Raw genomic sequence first — 18,425 nt, 5'->3', positions numbered from 1 at the left:
TTTTATTTCTCCAATGTTTTTGTGAACTACAATTGAACTCAAAAGGACTGATTAGAGGTTTTAGCAAAGAATTACCAGAATGCATAATTTGGATATTATGACATAGCTTACTAATTTGCCACTAATTTACTTTTGCCTTACATCTGAACTCTTATGATCCTTGTTCCATTTTGCCTGAGGAAGAGTGCATGTACTCGAAAGCTTGAATAAATTTTCATTGGTTTTAGAGGTGCTATTGGGCTCAATTTAAGATCTGACAAGGATGAACTAGTCTGAGCCATCCAGGTTAATGACATTCAGCTCTAGGGCAGTGGTTCCTAAATTTTTGGGGCTGTCATCCCTTGGCTCCCAGGCCACATCCCTAGTGCCCTCTTTACACATACAAACACACACCTTTTTTCCGGGTGTTATATTTACTACAAACTCAAAACACCTATAATTTTTGGGGGGTTGTTATGCAGCAGCCATAGTTTAGTCTGGAAAAATATATATGTTCTTTGTAAAAGTAATTTGTAACAGCCAATTTGGGTCCTCATTGGAGAAAAAGACAGAAGGAGAGAGAGAGAGAGAGAGAGAGAGAGAGAGAGAGAGAGAGAGAGAGAGAATAAGCAATGGAAAATCTCATGGCCAGGAGCAAACAGAGTCTGAGGATGAAAGGGAGATCAGCAGGAATATGATCCCATCCAGCCTACCTTCTAAAGCTGTTGTTTCCTTCAGGAAGCTAAGGAGGATTGACCCTAGTCAGCACTGGGATGGGAGACCACCAAGAAACTCCAGGCTTGCTATGATCCAGAGGCAGGCAAAAAGCCACTTTGAAACATCTCTCACTAGGAAAACACAGCTGAAGGAGGAAGAGACAGGCTGTTGTCCTGCTACTACTACCCCAAAACTCCTCCCTGTCCCCTATTGTCCCACAATTTCTCACAGCTCCCCTACTGCTCCAAGTTCCTCACCACCCACCTGAATCTTTCCACCGCCCCCAAGGGGGATGTATCACAGAGCTTCCCTTGATATAATGATAAAAAGATATGTTTATAAAGAGCTCATGTTGAGGATAAACCATTTTAACTTTATTGATTTCTAGTGAGTCCTGTTAAAAAAACAGTGGAAAGTTTCAGGAGGCATGTTGTCAACACAAATCAACACAAGAAAAGCTTTGCAATAATTGTGTCTGTATGCATCTCAAAGTTCAACACAGCACAGTTTCACAAATAAAGCTGGCAACTTGTATATAAAATGAAAGTAAAGCTTCATCTTACTTCATATATGACTATTACACTATGCTTACTGAACATGAAATGACAGTTCCAGTCACGCACTTAATATATGAGTACATGTGCTTATTTAATACTCACTGTAGTATGCATTACATTTGATGAGAGAGGACTTTTTCAGGGTAAAGACATGCCACAGTCAGTGTGCTCTAGCTTCTCTTTCTTATCCACAAAACAAATGGTCTCTGATAGACAAAGCTGCATTTTGAATTCCATGTAGAACCTTAGGGCTTTACATATGCCAGGGGCATTATTCAAAGTCCTCAAGGTTTTGCTGAATTTATGGAGGAATATTCTGTCTTGCCCAGAGGAGGAAGGCTTCTTTGCGCACTGGCCTCACTTGTGGTAGAAGCGCTGCCCTTGAGGGTGCTGGATGAAGGGGTGGCAGGGCGCCGGCTGGGGAGAGGTCTGGAAGCCAGACGTGTGCGGCTGTTGGGGGGCAGTTCCATGGGAGAAGCTGCCCGGGGAAGCCGGACGGGCAGGGTGGGTGTAGGCCAGATTGGGCTTTGCAGCCGTCTGCATTTGGACCGGGATCTGTGGGGCTTGCAGGAGCCCCTGATTGGGGTGGAGAGCCTGCGGGTGCATCGGGCGGAGCGTTGACGAATCCGTGAACCCGGATTGGTGGTTGGCATGTTCCAGCTGCTTCTGCAGAGGGATGGTGGTGCTTGGTGGGATGAAACCTGGCTGGGCAGTGGAGAAGTGGCTGTGGAGGGCATAGCCGGACTGCTGCTGGGACAAGTACTGCATGGTCGGGAAAGCAGAAGGACCTCTGATGGAAGGGCTGCTGGCATAGCTGACGGGCACGGTGTGCTGGCTCTGGCCCATGGCGTAGGGGCTGTGGCCGGACTGACTGCTCTGGTACTGCCCGTGCTCCGGGGTACCAGTTGGGAAGGCTGGCTGGGGGGCAAAGTGCCGCGTCGTGATCACGGGGGGTCTGAACATCTGCTTGGCCCTGTCGGCTGGGATCAGGGTGCCAGCTCGGCTGTGTCCCCCCGGGCTCCCTTGCATGTTCAGGATGTGGGCCCCGGCATGGACAGCCATGCCCTGCTGGTAGGCAGCTGCAGTCAGGGTCGTCATGTCGCTCTGCTCTTTACGGCGGCGTTTCTCTTCCTCGTGGAGCACTTTTTTCAGCTGGAGGAAGAGCTGGTGCTTCTCCTCCTGCAAGGCTTGAAGCTTCTCCTGCAGCTTCAGGATCTGCTCTTTGGTCTCCTTTATGGAGGAGTAGATGACAAATAAATAAATGATTTTCATTAATTATTATTATCTATGCTCGATCAGGAGAAGGGCATTCCAGTTATTCAACAAAAATGTCCTGACATGGATGGCTCAGACTAGCCTGGGTACTGTCTGCTCTCATGTTTTTCTCCTCACTCCTGATCCTGCTGAATTCTGATTGATCTGAACTCGGATCCTGCAACAGATCTGCAACATTCCTTTTTTCTGACTCAAACCAGCTTTCACCCAGATCCTATCTTCGGCACTTGAATAATTCTAATTGTCAGCCTCCTCTTTTCTTCCTGCTTGATTGAGGAGAGGGGTGGCCGCATGCCAGGGCCTGTAGGTCCAGCTAGAGTGTGTGTATGTGGGGGGGGGGAGAAGCAGGGGTTGTGTGAAGTTCCAACCAGCCTACTCTACAGCCAGAGCAAGCTGGGGGAGGGGGAAATGCTGGAGCACGAGGCAACTTGTTTATTTTTGTTTTCCTGACTGACTTTGCTGCCAGAGCAAGTGATGGAGGGGGTAAGTGGAGGTGGCAATCTCAGATAGAACAATGGAGGCTCAACCAGGCTAGGTGGAGCAGGGGGAAAAGAAAATCCAAAAGGCAACTGTCTGCACAAGGAAGAATGGGCTTTTGAAGCACTTTATTCCATTAAGCAGTTCATATCCACTCTCAGATATCCTAGGGAAAAGATGCCGTTACTCTAGAGTGGGGACAGGAAGTTGCAGAAGAAATAATTAACCTAATTAACAATAGACTGGAAATAGAATCAGGTGAAGATTGCTCTTTTAAATTTGAGCTGATAGAGGATAAAAAGCCCAGTGCAGATAACACCCTGGTATTATCAAATCTTGGAAGCAAAGCAGGATTGACCCTGGTTAGTACTTGGATGGGAGTTAATCAAGGAAGTCCAGGGTCACCATATAGAGGCAGACAACAACTAACCACCTTTGAATATCTCTTGTCTTGAAAACCCTATAAGGTTCCCATAAGCTTGCAGTGACTTGACAGCACTCTCTACTACTCATTCCAAAATGGGTAAAGCTATTTAGAAGCCAATATAAATCATTACCTTCATTTCCCGGAATAGATTCAAGATACAGAAAACTGGGTTTAAGAAAAGGCTCCAACATTACTTACACTATTGGAAAACCTGCCTGAGTTTGCTCATCAAGGAACATTGCAGGTCTATAGCAGTTCATGTATATCTGTGGTTTTGAATTGTCAACTCGAAGGTAGAAAAGAAGGTCGTTTTGACGTGCACATAGCAGGTATGATTTATTTGTTTCCAGCAGCAGGTGTATCCATGTGTAACTCTGATATTCTTCCTGCTGATTTTGAAACCCTTAAGCCATTTGTATTTCTTCTACTCATTTATTTTTTGTGCTCCCCCAGTTGCTAGTCATTTTCAGTTAAAGGACACAGGAGATGGAAACCCACACAATACCATGGTGTTCTCACAGTGTACAAATCAGCTGGTGACATGTTTGTAAAAAGGCATGTGGAGTTGCAGACACAAAACAGTAGTGTTAATTAATATCATCTTGACTCAAACTGACTGCTTCACACAGATAAGAGAGGCAACACACAGCCCGTCTCCTTTCTGTTCCTGGCAGACACAGACCATGACTTCCTCTCTTGCTCCCTATGAAATCTGATGAGAATGCCTCTTCAAGCCTTTATTGTAGCAACAGACACCCAATTGCCAAATCTCAATTTAGCAAAGGAAACGCTACAGCATAAACATCCCACCATTTTCAATAGCCTCCCCACAGAAAAACAGAAAGAGGTAAAGCATCCCATGCGAAAGTCCTGCTTTAAAGGAAGCAGAAGTTAGATTTCCTTAAATTCACTGCAACTCTATGTGGAACTGCCCATTAGTGTTTGGAGAAATATTTTGAATACCCTGTCACTTTTCTATTGCCGCTGTTTTATTTCTTCAGTTTTTGCAAGATTGCTGGGACTGCAGATGTATTACTGACACACGGCTCTGGAACTTTTTAATGAAAACAAGAAACTTTCACTTTTTGTTTAATTTTAGAGTTTTAATATTCTGTTATTTTCTAGGTTATTTCAGGATTGTGGCTGTGCATATGACTTGACATTCTGGCTTCAGTCTAGAGAAATGTAGTGCCATTGAAATGGCTCACAACATGTGATCTTAATTTCAGTGAGGATAGATTCAAATGAGTAGCTGTGTTAGTCTGAAGGAGCACAATAAAATCAGAGTTCAGTAGCACCTTTAAGACCAACAAAGATTTATTCAAGGCGTGAGCTTTCGAGTGCAAGCACTCTTTGTCAGACTTAGTTTGACTCGAAAGCTCACACCTTGACTAAATCTTTGTTGGTCTTAAAGGTGTTACTGGACTCTGATTTAATTTCAGTGAGACACCAACATGGCTGAATTTTACCAGGGCCTCTTCTGCATGATGGATAAGCTGATGAAGATTCAATAAATACATCATTGTTTTTCTGATCTCTGCACAGAAGAGTTAATTTACTCTGCAAAACTGATTTTGCTCTGCATGGTGAACTGCCTCTTCGGTGCTTTAAGCATCTTTTAAGCGTTTCTGAAAGATGCTTTTCACCAATTCATTTCACTCCTGCCTGCCTGAGACGAACTATTATCCATGCAGAGAAACTCTTTAGTAATGCAGATTAGTAACTGTATTAGAGACTGTATTAGTGGAGTTGGCAAAACTACAGGGGGCAGAGCTATGAATTGTTTCATGCAGAGTGCATTGCAATGTAGTTTTTCAACAGACTATATTCAATGCAGAACAATGATTGTAATATAATAAAGCGGTCTAAACTGGTTGTTTTTTAAACTGTTTTATTTGGCTCCATGCAGAATGCCTCCAGATCAGGGTTTCTAATTTTATATTTTGAGGGAAACATAGCAAGGATTGCTTCTCTGGAATGCCTGCATCCCATACTTAAGTGGCCTAAACACTGCACAGTTAGCAGATACATTGTCTTATAGTTTATATAAGTAATCCCTCTAGTCCAGCAAGTAGGTGAAAAATGATCCACTTATTCTTTTCTCCTAAGGGAAAAATCGATAGAGTATAAACTCATTTATCTGAATGGAATGGCAGAATCCAATCCCTTCCCCTAAAGAGAGACATCTGGATGAATGGACAGTTTTTTTCCCAGACTGAGGTATAAAAACAAACCATAAGCCAAAATTTCTGAATCCAACACTGCAGCCATGTTGTCTCAAGACTACCTGAGCTACATAGTAGTAAGATGATAATATACAATATAGGATATTTGTTAAAAATACCAGCACTGTCAAGGCTGTACTGCCCGTACTGTACTACTGAAGGCCTCCTGTGAACCCAACCCTTTATTGGCTGATGTTTTAAGATTGTCAAGTTGAAAACAAAGCCTGTCTCACCTACTACTTGTCAGGAAACCTACACATTGCTATTTGTATACGTTTTTTGCTTTCGATCTTATTACATTCCAAATACCTTTCTGATTTTTATATTATAATAAGTAGCTTTTACCTTCTGAATAAAAATAAATCTAATGGATAGGTGAATGTGTATGGTGCCATCAAGTTGCAGCCAATTTATGGTGACCCCAGCAAGGGGATTTCAAGGCCAGTGAGAGACAGAGGGGGTCTGCTATTGCCTTTCCCCGCAGTCTTCCTTGATGGTCCCTTGCAAGTTCTGGCCCTGCTTATCTCCAAAATTTGACAAGATTGAACTATCCCATGTCACCTTCCCTTCCCTAATGGATATTTTAAAAAGCAAAAGTTTTGTATAAATTTAAGAAATTCCTGATGATAAGGTTATCAATTAGATACATACTTGTCAAGGAAACTATAGTAGGTCTTGTGTCAGCAGAGTAGAACTAGATTACTTTGGTGGTCCCTTCCAGCTCTTGAGATCATAGAATTTCATAGAAATAAATAAATAAGATCAAATAAATAAATTTAAAATGGCTGTGCTTTTAAAATATTTACAGTCTGTGTATCTATGAAGCCATGCTACTAAGGCAGGAATGCACAGTTCAGACATTTATTTTGTTTGTTTTTTTGGCTTGCTGGACAGCCCTCTGCCCCACCCCAGATATTTCTCTATTGCATCCTAATGCAACAGGTACATTTTTTATTCAGGGTGGCAGGGTCAGAAAGCCAATTTAGCAGTTTTCTGGGATTAGAGGTAGCCTTTTGAGGGATTTCTCTTCAACACAAATCCTCACAGATCCCCCTCTTTTATTATTTTTTCCTAAGCCAAAATTAACCTGACAGAAATTCATGCAATATTATAAGTTATTACAAATCCCAGCATGCTTAGAATAAGGTGAAAAAAAATTAGTCCAACTCTTCAAGCAATGTGGTTGAAAAATATCCTCAGGAAATAAATGGGGCTTTATCCTACAAATCACTGTCCAGAAAAGATGACTCAGTAGATATTAACTGTTAGAAATACCTGTTTTTTTCTGGCAGCCCATTCATATTCTCTGGCCTTGAACTTTCACTCATACAAACATGGTGTAATCTTATTGAAGTAGACCAATTGATTTTTATAGGATTATTGGGTGAAAAAATGTTTCTAATAATCCTACATGTGTGTCATATCCTGCAATAAAGAGAATATTTTCTTGGCACTAATTAAAACACTGAAAGACCTAGTTTTCTTTTGAGGATGTATGTTGCAGTGTTTCAAGCAATCAACTCATCAGAGGATCTTTTTCCATATGATAATCTTTGGAATCCAGCAATTACAATATAAAGACAGCAGTTTTGCTTTTTTATATCATTTAGCAAATTAGATATGATTTTCTTCCCATTGCACTTGATTTAAATGCATATTGCAAAAGGGGAAATGTATTCAGAAATATTTCAAGAATGACTAATTTTCTAATTTACAAAAATGCCATACTGTTTTAATTGCTCTATTCATAGAGTACATAAATATCACCAACAATTGGTATAAAGATATAATTGCTTCAGATGCACCATTAGGAACAAATATGCAGCTTCCAGATTTAATTTAAAAGTCATTCAGTTTGATGAAGAATGAATTTCTCAATCTTTGTATGGGAACAATAATAAAATAAATAATTTTTGACTGGCCAGATATTTAGTTTTCTATTATGAAAATCCTGGAGATAGGATTGCCAAATTGTCTGCTATGCAGGTTTCCATCCTTGACCCCAGCTTTCTGCTGCTACTCAGTGGAGCAGTGTGAGGGAATAGACATCAAGCAACTCTTTTGTAATTTCCCAATCTCTATGCTAAGAAACATAGATATTTGGGGGATTCCAAGAGAACTGCCTCATGCTGTGCCCACCATCTCAGTGTTTCCAGGGTTAGACAGGAAATGGATTGCCTATTCTGTAGTAGAGCATGTATGAAAATGGGGGAGAGGGAAAAGGAAAAGTCAGAGAGAAGCAAAAAGGACATAGGAAAGGATAAATTTAAACACTCCCCTGTCATTTAGGTGCCTCCATATCAAATTATGTTCTCTCTCCCTGCCAATTTGATTGTAACATGTGGAGATAAGAGTTTGTAAAATTGTGTCACAGGTTTTGTATTTTCATTTACCCATTATTCAAGCTTTAAACTAAAAGACAGTGGCAACCTAACAACTTTATGTTTTGCACTCCCATCCATTCTCTGTCTTGCCATAAATGAGTGTGGTTCTTGACAAGAAACAATTGATGGCTCTTTGTTATCATCATGCTGATGTTTGCATTAGTCACACACCACAAGATAAGGCAAATTTTAAATGTGTTGTCTTGGAAGTGCATTACTTAATCACAGTTAATTTACATGCAGGTAATAACCTGATCCTTGAACAATTTATGTGAAGTTAAAACCACTGATTTCATTGAAAACTACTTCCAAATTAAGCATGCATATGAACATATCTTGTTATATTTTAATGGTTTTAAATGACCACCTATGAGGGGCTAATCATAATAAATGTGACAAACTGAGGCAGGGACCCCTGACTTGACCTACAGTCACACATAAAATTAGACAACTAGGACCCAATTTGGCTCAGGAATATGCAATGTGGGGAGGAGCTTCAGCTTCACAGTAGGGCCAACATGGACAGTTCAGCCTGGGGAAATGGCGCAGCAGGGAAGGCCAAACTTCCTCCTCTCCTTGTTCCATGCTGTTGAGCTGGGCTGGTGCTCATATGGCAGCAGGGCAGATGCCAGTCCAATTCCAGCCTGCTTTAGGGCCTTCATTGCCCTGTGGTAAGGGAATGTAGATATTTCCGTGTTAACTTTTTTTGTCCTGGGGGTTAATGGAGCCTACCCAAGTGCAGGCCCATGTGGACGGGGAAGTATTGGGCTTTCCAGGCCCAGCTCCACCCTTGCCTATAACATTCTGGAAAGGACAGAAAATGCCCCCGTCAGTTCCACAGTGCTTCATAGCAGCATGGAGCATACTGGAGCATTAAAACTTTTTTTCACAAAGATGGAATTGTGTTGTTATGCAATCTCACCTTCATGAAAATAACACTCCTGCCACACCCCCACATACATGATGGAACCTTTCTGCTGCAGCTGCCTCATGCAGAGGCAGAAATCCAGGGAAGATGGAGTCCACTGCCAAAAACAGTCCCCCATAGGGACCCAGGAAGCGGCAGGGCAAACAGCCCCATCGCAAACTCCTGGCAGTGGCCCAGCATGGCCATCACCATACAGAATAAGTCACAAATCCTGCTGAGGGAAAATCAGCATGGCTTCTGCAAAGGGAAGTCCTGCCTCGCCCATCTTTTGGAGTAGCAATCCCAAACCTGTGGGCTGCGGACCACATGTGGTCCATTGACTAATTGGAGGTGGGCCGCCAAGGACGCCTTCTCTCCCCCCCCCCGGCCCTTTCCTTCATCCCCCCGGCCCTTTACAACACACTTCGGGTGTCATTGTCTCCCATCACTCCCAGATGGGACTATCTCGTTGCAGAATAACAAGCTCAGGGTTCCCATTGATTTGTTATTGTCATGAGTTAAAATTTCCATGAAAATAAAATGTTCCTTATGTTCATTGTTGTGGTGTGTCTGTATCTTATTTTGAAGGGATGTTTAAACATTACCATAGCGATCAGAGAGAGTTAGGGCAGTGGTTGAGAGTAGAGGAGTAAACTACCCCCCCCCACACACACACACCGGGCCTCAGTAAAATTGTCAAGTGTTGAGTGGTCCCCGGTGATAAAAAGGTTGGGGACCAGTGTTTTGGAGTACTTTGAGAAAGTGAACAAGCATGTAGGTCACAGCAGTGACCCCATAGACATTATATACATGGATTTTTAAAAGGCTTTTAGAAAGGAAGCTTGACAAAGACTCTTGAGTAAACATAGCAGTCATAGGATAAGAGGACAAGTTAACTGTAGGGCCTACAGAGCTGGGAGGTCAGGGGATCGCAGCCAACCACCTGGGGTAGCCAAATGAGGTAGCCCCATTGGGCCTCACTCAGGTAACTTCCCAGGGGAGGGGATTCCCTGGGTGACCGGGACCTGGGTGCGAGAGGGTGAAACTATCGCCCTTAAAGAAGTAGCCCCAATCGGGTTCTCGGTCGGGCACCAATCACAGTCCCATAGTAGGGGAGGGGGGTGGCCATCTTGGTCTGGGAGGCTTTCTCCTACAGGGCTCTTCCTACACCAGAGATTGGGGGAGTGGAGTGTGTCGGCATTAGTGTGGACTCGGTCGAAAGCTTGGCCATTTGGCTGGTATACCGCCTGCCCAATATGCCACCAGATGCCCTGTCGAGCTTGCTGGAGGCGGCGGCCACCTGGGGATTAGAAAATAGATTAGATACATTTGAAAGAGGATTAGATAGATTCATGGAGGGTAAATCTATCAATGACTACTAGCCATGGCGACTGAAGGGAACCTCTACATTCAGAGGCACAAATCTTCTGAATAAGGAATGCTGGAGAAGGAACAAGGCCTCTATGCCCTGTTGTTGGTCCTCCAGAGGAACATATTGACTATTATGTGAGACAGGGTGCTGGACTAGATGGATCATTGGACTGATCCAGTAAGGCTCTTAGAATGTTGCCAAGTGAGTTATTCAAGAAAAAAGATTATGCTGTCTGTTTTATGTTAATTTAATGGCACTGTCCAATACTATTTTACATATACCAGCACTTAGGAATCATATCAGCTGAAACGTGGAATGTTTTAATTATTACTGTAAGATATTTTGAAACAATAGGAAAGGATATGTTAACCTGTTATTTTACAATACAAATTTGTTGATTTGAAGGAGGGCATTTTGGGCTTAAGGAAGATGTGTATACATTTCCATTGGCTTAAACAAAGCCACAGCTTTATTATTAATTCTGCTTGAGTAGTGGCACAGCATGGGAGAGGGATCCTGGTTTGCAGTCAACCAACCACAAGAAACCAGAACCCAGTGGTGCTCTGGGGCCCACTTGCTTTCCACTCCAGGAATGCGGATCCCTTTGCTGCTAGGATCCCACCCAAGGGGCCCTAGGGCCCACCCGGTTCCCCTGCTAGGAATGCGGGTTCCCTTGCCACTGGTTTCCTTCCATTGGGAAGTGCCCACCTCGGGTGCCAAGAGGAAGTGCAAACTTCCCTTTATCCCACTCCAGGCCACCTGGCATTGTAAACCCTGACGTGCCAAGGAGAGGCGCACAGCTCCCTTGGTCCCACCCTGTGCTACCTAGCACTGTGGGCCTCCTGCCTCTCCAGCTGGGTTGGCCCTGCTCGCAGACCTGCTATCTCCTTAGGAGTCCCCTAACCTAGTCTGATGCCTCCAAACAGGCTCCATCCCATTCCAAACTGCCAACTGTGATGAAATGCACATCAAATACATGTGACCGTGGCCCATTCAAAAACCATAAACAGTATTAGCCAACAAAACTGGGTGGGTGGGATGGAAGCTCTCCTGGCAGCAGTTCAGGCACCTTTAAAAGAGTTCCTGCCTGAGAACTCTCCACCCTGCCCCAGGTGTGACACAACATTTCTGTGCCTTCCCTCCACACCACTGGGCTCATCATCCCAGCATGCCCTTTTCTGCCTGGCTCCTCCTCTGCATCAACAGGTGGCTGGAGGTAAGGTCTCCAGACACATTTGGTGACTGAAAAAATGTGTCCACTCATATTCTTTCATGATTCCCATGTTGAGAATGGATTAAATACCATTTATTTCTTTGGTATCCTTTTCATGAATCATTTTGCCTGTTCTGACATAGAATTTTCATGTCTATTCCCCACACACATACTTTTCCATAACAACCATGTCACATGTACTGAAATTCTTTGCAAATTCTTTATTTAACAGATTGAATCAATTAACTTTTGACATGCATAGCAAAGTCCACTGAGTTTGCAGTGACAGCTAAACTTGCTTTTTTAGGTGAATTTTGGGGGGGAAATTATTGAAGCCTTTTTTCATACACCACTTATAAACTGACATTATATAGAGAAGTAATCAAACCAAGATGAAGAAATATTAATCAATGTGCATTCCCATTGACATAATTTGAGAGTTTTGTTTCTAGTCTCCGACACAATTCTGTTTGCTCTTCAGATAACAAAAATGCCCATGAAAAGATCTTCCACAGCCCTGTGTCAAACTCCTGGTGGTGGACAGGTAGTATCCATCCATACAAACCCCCTTATCTCTTAAGGTATGTATCCAAGAGGTGTGTGTCCAATATGCTGACCTGTATTGGAGCAATATAATTTTAAAAAACAGAATATAGTTCAGAAAACATTTCTTAACTAACGCTTAGAAGACAATTTCTTTTTCATCCTTGCCATGGATCCTGTGGAACAGGATGGAAGTTATAAAATATAGCTTTGAGCACCAGAGAGTTCTCAATAAGATTGCTTCAACCCCCCCCCCCCCCGCCCACAGTTGTAATCAAGGCTAGTCTTCAAACCACTCAGTAACCATGTTAACTTTGGACAAGATTCCTCTAGAGTCTCATTTAGTGTACACTAACTGATTTGAGGATGCAGTTAGAGTAAAAGCAGGTCAATCTTTAAAGGAAGGAGGTCATAGTCATGGAGGTTTTGGAGAAAACAAATATATACAAGCTGGAGAGAAGACCGCATATTGTCTGCCATTAGTTGAGACATGTTTCTGAAAAGAAAATGCTGGGGAATTGTAATAATCTGGAAGATAAATCATACTTTAAGTTTAATATTCAGGTTTATGTTTCAGCATTGCCTATTCCTCTCATATCAGTTGCAGTAGCAGTACATTCAGTTAGTTTAAGCAGTACATTCACCTGTGTTGGTCTGGAGCAACAAAACAAAATTTTAATCCAATCCTTTAAGACCAATAAAGGTTTATTCAAAGTATATGCTCTAGTGTGCAAGCACAATTCTTCAGATTTATTGGTTATTAACCAATCATTTGAAAATTCTGAAGAGCCTGCAAAATGGTGCTGTTCTACCAGGCATATGGGTGAGGCCAACAGACTGCACACTGTAACATAGATACAGCCTCCCCTCCCCGCCTCTCTACCTTCCCACCACCACCACTACCACCACTGGAGTCCAGATATTGGGACTCAAAACTCAGTTTTGAAATTAAGTTTGGTAGGACAGCCAAGCATACAGAAATTGGTTTTAACTGTATTTACTGTTTTATTGTGTTAAACTATGTATCGATAGATATTTTGTGTGTTGTCAGCTGCTCCAAGACTATTCTAAGAGAGGGGCAGCTTACAAATGAAATCAAATCAAATCAATCAATAAATCCTTTTGACTATATGGACGTCCAACATTGATAAACTGAGGGACTTGAGTTGGATCCTCTGTTCCACAAAGGGCAGTGCCTTCCTGCAGTGCAAGGGGCATTCTGGTGATGCATGCTGCTCTCGGGTGGAAGAACCTCTTGCACTGCAGAATGCTCCTTGCAGCAGAGGACAAGGCCACCATTAGCTCACACAATTCGTTATTGTTATTGCTGCTGTTTTGAAGGCACTGACAACCCTTTACTAAATTCAACTGCATTAGTTTCCTAGTTCATATGTACAGCCCAGGTTGCCAATAGAGTTGCTTCTTTATCATTCACATGTATATCAAATGTATATCACTTTCACAGACAGTTTTATTTCTCCCATGTTTGTGTGAATAACAACTGAATTTCAAGGGAAAGAATTATCATTGGCTGTATTTGGATGTGTGACACTGTTGAGTTCTTAGTCTGACGAAGAGAGCTTGCACTCGAAAGCTCACGCCCTGAATAAATCTTTGTTGGTCTTAAAGGTGCTACTGGACTCTGATTCTATTGTGCTACTTCAGACCAACACAGCTACCCATTTGAATCTATGTATATCAGAGTGAGCCTCACCTTCCACACAGGGTGCCTGTTGTGGGGAGAAGAAAGGGAAAGCAATTTTAAACCGCTTTGAGAATCTTACTGGTAGGGAAAAACATCATATAAGAACCAACTCCTCTTCAGCTGCTGCTTTGAAGGAGGGTGTCTGGGGGACCAGCAAATCTTGCTGGGTCAGCTAGCCTCAACCAAATGCCTGGTGCAGGAGCTCCCTTTTACAGGTCCTATGGAATTGTGGAAGTCCAGAAAGTGCCTGATCTTTTCAGGGAGCTCATTCCACCAGGTGAAGGCCAGGACAGAGAAGACTCTGGCCCTGGATAAGGTCCAGCATGCTTCTTTGGGCCCAGGGATCACCAGCAAGTTGGCAGTGGAAGAGCATAGAGCTCTTTGGGGGGTATAGGTAGAGAGACAGTCTCTCAGGTACACTGGGCCCAGACTACATTTGACCTTTTACCAAAACCTTAAGCCTGATCTGGAATTCAACTGGGAGCCAGCAGAATTGCTGAAGTGCAAGTTAAATGTGGGATCTCCACGGTGTATTTGTGAGGATCCTGGCCATGGCATTTTAGACCAATTGCAGTTTCCAGATCATGGATAAGGGTAGACCACAGCATACTCTATAACCTATCCAAATCCCTGAAGAACTGTGGAGCGTTACTCTTTTTAATTAGGAATAAATAAGATTCAACATAATTTAACTGGGTACTATAGACCCATTAGCTTTATTGTAGATTCAACATAAACTTAACATGGAAGTGTTATCTGTTGGAATATGCAAAATCTGTAGTGTACAGGATTCAATTCTTCTTTCCTCTCCTCTGTCTACGCAAAGTTTGTTGTTCTTCTTAATACAATTATTTTATCCTTTTAAGTTGCCTTCTATACTCCTCTTTGCAGATTTATGCTTTGCAAATATTATCTACCTATCTTTGATGAATGCAGATGGGAGTTTTTTTTAATTGTGTGTTTTATATTGTAAGTGGTTCTGACCATATAGAATTTTCCTTTCTGTATTTAACACATATTTGTTGATTCAAGCCATTTTTTAAAATTTTAGCATGTGTTTATATAGAAGTTGGTCTTACCCATAAAAAAAAAAAACACAGTTGTGATCTGAAATTTATAACCTGATTTACTCATAATAAAATTGCATGAGGTTTATTACCTAACTTGTTTATTAAGGCTGCATTCAGAAAATACATATTCACCTGAACTCATTCTGAGGTTCACTAGAAAACTACAATCTTCTACCCCTCAGATCCTCTGCAAGAAAAGATGAGGAAAATAATGGGCCCCTACTGCAGAACATTAGGAAGTGGCACTTGCAGTACTGAGGTCGCCACGTCAACATAACTGTCTGAATTGCCAGTCATGCCAGCTATTGTGACCTATTCAGCAGTGTTGGAACTGCAATCAGCAAGTAATTTGGTGAAGTCTGTGTTAGATCCATGGTGGATCTTGTGGGGAAAAGACTCACAGACCCTGGAATCATTGCAGCTCTTTATGGATGCCAGAACATAATACAAGTAGTACCAAGGACAGTATCAAGGTAAAGGTATCCCCTGTGCAAGCACCGGGTCATGTCTGACCCTTGGGGTGATACCCTCCAGTGTTTTCATGGCAGACTCAATACAGGGTGGTTTGCCAGTGCCTTCCCCAGTCATTACCGTTTACCCCCCAGCAAGTTGGGTACTCATTTTACCGACCTCGGAAGGATGGAAGGCTGAGTCAACCTTGAGCTGGCTGCTGGGATTGAACTCCCAGCCTCATGGGCAGACAGCTTCAGACTGCATATCTGCTGCCTTTCCACTCTGCGCCACAAGAGGCTCATAAGGACAGTATAGTATAGTACTATACTAGGAAACCCCACACAAAACCCCAACTTATATACACAAAGCAGACAACAGGTCTCCCTGCCCATGCATGTGATTGGCTAGACTGGCACTGATTGGTTTAAACTGGTTGGCTAAATTAGCAATGATTGATTTAAACTGATAGGATCAGGCAGATTGGATCCTCACTGCATATTGGTCAGTTTTGTGTCTGCTCGGTCTGCAGCAGATCCACATACACAACAGTCAGCTCTGAAGGGCTGTTGTTAAGCTGCTGAGCTGTACCTGTGTGCTCACTAGGGCATCAAGTGGTCACAGGTGAGGCTGCAATGGAAATACCCTGAGCATGTTTTCAGGATTCCTTTGTTTAAAGAGGGCTCCTGCCTATTTCCTGTTTCCTAAGAAAGAGGAGATCAGTGTGTGTCCTTTGCGGAAACAAGGAGCAGCCAGTAGGCTCTCTGTTCTCTCCATTCGCGGATGTGTAGGCATGTAGTCTGCGTGAGCCAGCCATAGCGGCTTGCCATGTGTTTTCTTTATAAGTATCTTTTAAGGTTTTGTACTCTGCTTCATCAAGGGGACTGAAGCAGATGAGTATGATATATTCCTGTAAATAACCACATAGTAAAAGTTTATTGTCTCATTTAAACCTCAAAGCACTGTGAGTCTAGATCTGCACCTCATCCTCAGAGGGTAACTAATAACAGCATACTTTCAAAACTCTCTGTTACTCTGTAGCTCTAATTTTCTGGAGGGACCTAGGACTGTGTCTAGTCTGAAACCCACAAGGAGCAGTCATGCACCAAATACAGTACTGCAACAGTAGCCACAGTACCTCTGCAATCAACTTTCAGTCCCTCTTCCCCCAATTCAGATAAAGTTTAAAGAAGAAGACAAATTGTTTTTCTGTTCCCTGCTTTTTACTACCTGGAAGAGTCTCCAGGAGACTTATAATCACCTACCTTTTACCTTCCCCCAAAAGCCAACTTGTGACGTAGGTGAGGCTGAGAGAGCTCCTAGAGAACTGTGACAGGCCCAAGGTCACCTGGTTGGCTGCATGTGGAGTAGTGGGGAATCAAACCTGGTTCTCCATATTAGAGCCACTCTTAACCGCTACACTAAGCTAGCTGTAAAATAAAGTAAAACACCCTCTTCTGTATATAGAACTCAGACCCTCTAGGGACTCAAAGTGAATAGCATAATGTAAGTGCAGTCAACAGAATAAGACAATTGATAAGCAAATAGTACTAGGGTTGCAGAAATCTGAAAAATGCATACACACTAGTAATATGTTAACAGTGTCAAAAACCTGGAATGATATAGATAAAAACAGTGAGAGCAAGAAAATACAGCAAGCAAATAATATAGACTATGTACAGCCTCTTGTGGCGCAGAGTGGTAAGGCAGCCGTCTGAAAGCTTTGCCCATGAGGCTGGGAGTTCAATCCCAGCAGCCGGCTCAAGGTTGACTCAGCCTTCCATCCTTCCGAGGTCGGTAAAATGAGGACCCAGCTTGCTGGGGGGTAAACGGTAATGACTGGGGAAGGCACTGGCAAACCACCCCGTATTGAGTCTGCCATGAAAACGCTAGAGGGCGTCACCCCAAGGGTCAGACATGACTCTGCACAGGGGATACCTTTATGTACAGTAATGTAACCCACAATCCCATTTCCTTTATTAAATCATTTTCTTGAAGCACTACATCCTAATTCAGCCTTCACATGCCCTCCTGACTAATTTTGTTTAACACCATTTGTGGGATTCCAGAAGTGCACAATGGCTGAACTTCTCAGGCAGGCTATTCCTGAAGGTAAAGGCCACAACAGAATGCTTATATACAAGTAGTAGTTGTTTTCATCCATTTCAGGGTGGCACCTGCTCAGATAGGTGAAATTGTTGCAGCAGAAAATAGGAGAGAGGCAGTTTTGCAGATATGTCTAACAAAGACCATGAAGAACATTATTTATGACATGCAGAACCTGCTCTTGGCCTTGTTAACAGAAGAGTGACCAATAAGATTTCCAGCTCTGGATCGGTTATACCTGGAGACTTTGGGAATGGAGTTGAGAGTGGGTGGGATTTGGGATGGGGACGGACATCAGTATAATGTTATGGAGTCCACCCTCCAAAGCAGCCATTTTCTCCAAGGGAATGACTCTATTGCCTGGAGATGTGCTGTAAAACTGGGGGTCCCAAGGTCCCACCTAGAGACTGGCATCCCCAGCAACCAATGGAGCAACTGCTGAATAGATATGATTTGCATAGTAACTGATAGTAGTTAGTATATGGTATTTTGTATAAACTGGAATCTCCAAGCTGACTTCAATATATAGGGCATTCTAATCTTCTAGTCTTGATATTACTGTGGCATTGATCCAGGTGGTCAGATTAGTCGGGTCTAGATAGGAGGCCATCTCCTGGGCTAAACAATTTAATATTCAGAAATCAATTTCTCAGATTTTTTCTTAAAATAAATATTTTTCAGGTATTTGTGTTGAATATGATGTGAGATTCATTTTTAAATCATCAATGACAAGACTTTTTTTTAATTTCAAAATGTGACAGACTGGTCGTTTGATATAAAGATAATGAAGTCTACAACTTTTTGGCCAATGTTAAGTGCTCTTAACATAATAGGGCACTACCTTCCATATTCTTAAGACATCAACCTTAACAGCTCAGATAACCTATTTGTTCTGGGAATTCTACACCAAGAAAACAGTGCACTTGATATGTCTATATCCTAGATAAAAATCTGGGAGGAATGTGCTTTAGGATGATATTCCTGCAAAGTTGGATGCATTGTATATTCATGCTAGGAG

At 42.6% G+C, this 18,425-nt stretch overlaps 1 pseudogene; it reads right to left on the bottom strand.

Moving 5' to 3' along the window:
* Positions 1 to 1,610: 1,610 nt before the first annotated feature.
* Positions 1,611 to 2,525, bottom strand: LOC143824775 (G protein pathway suppressor 2 pseudogene; annotated as a pseudogene).
* Positions 2,526 to 18,425: the final 15,900 nt, after the last annotated feature.

This window comes from Paroedura picta, chromosome 1 (assembly GCF_049243985.1).
Source record: "Paroedura picta isolate Pp20150507F chromosome 1, Ppicta_v3.0, whole genome shotgun sequence".
Taxonomy (NCBI): Eukaryota; Metazoa; Chordata; class Lepidosauria; order Squamata; family Gekkonidae; genus Paroedura; species Paroedura picta.
The sequence above is the reverse complement of the archived record's forward strand: the minus strand, read 5'-3'. Positions and strand labels throughout refer to the sequence as shown.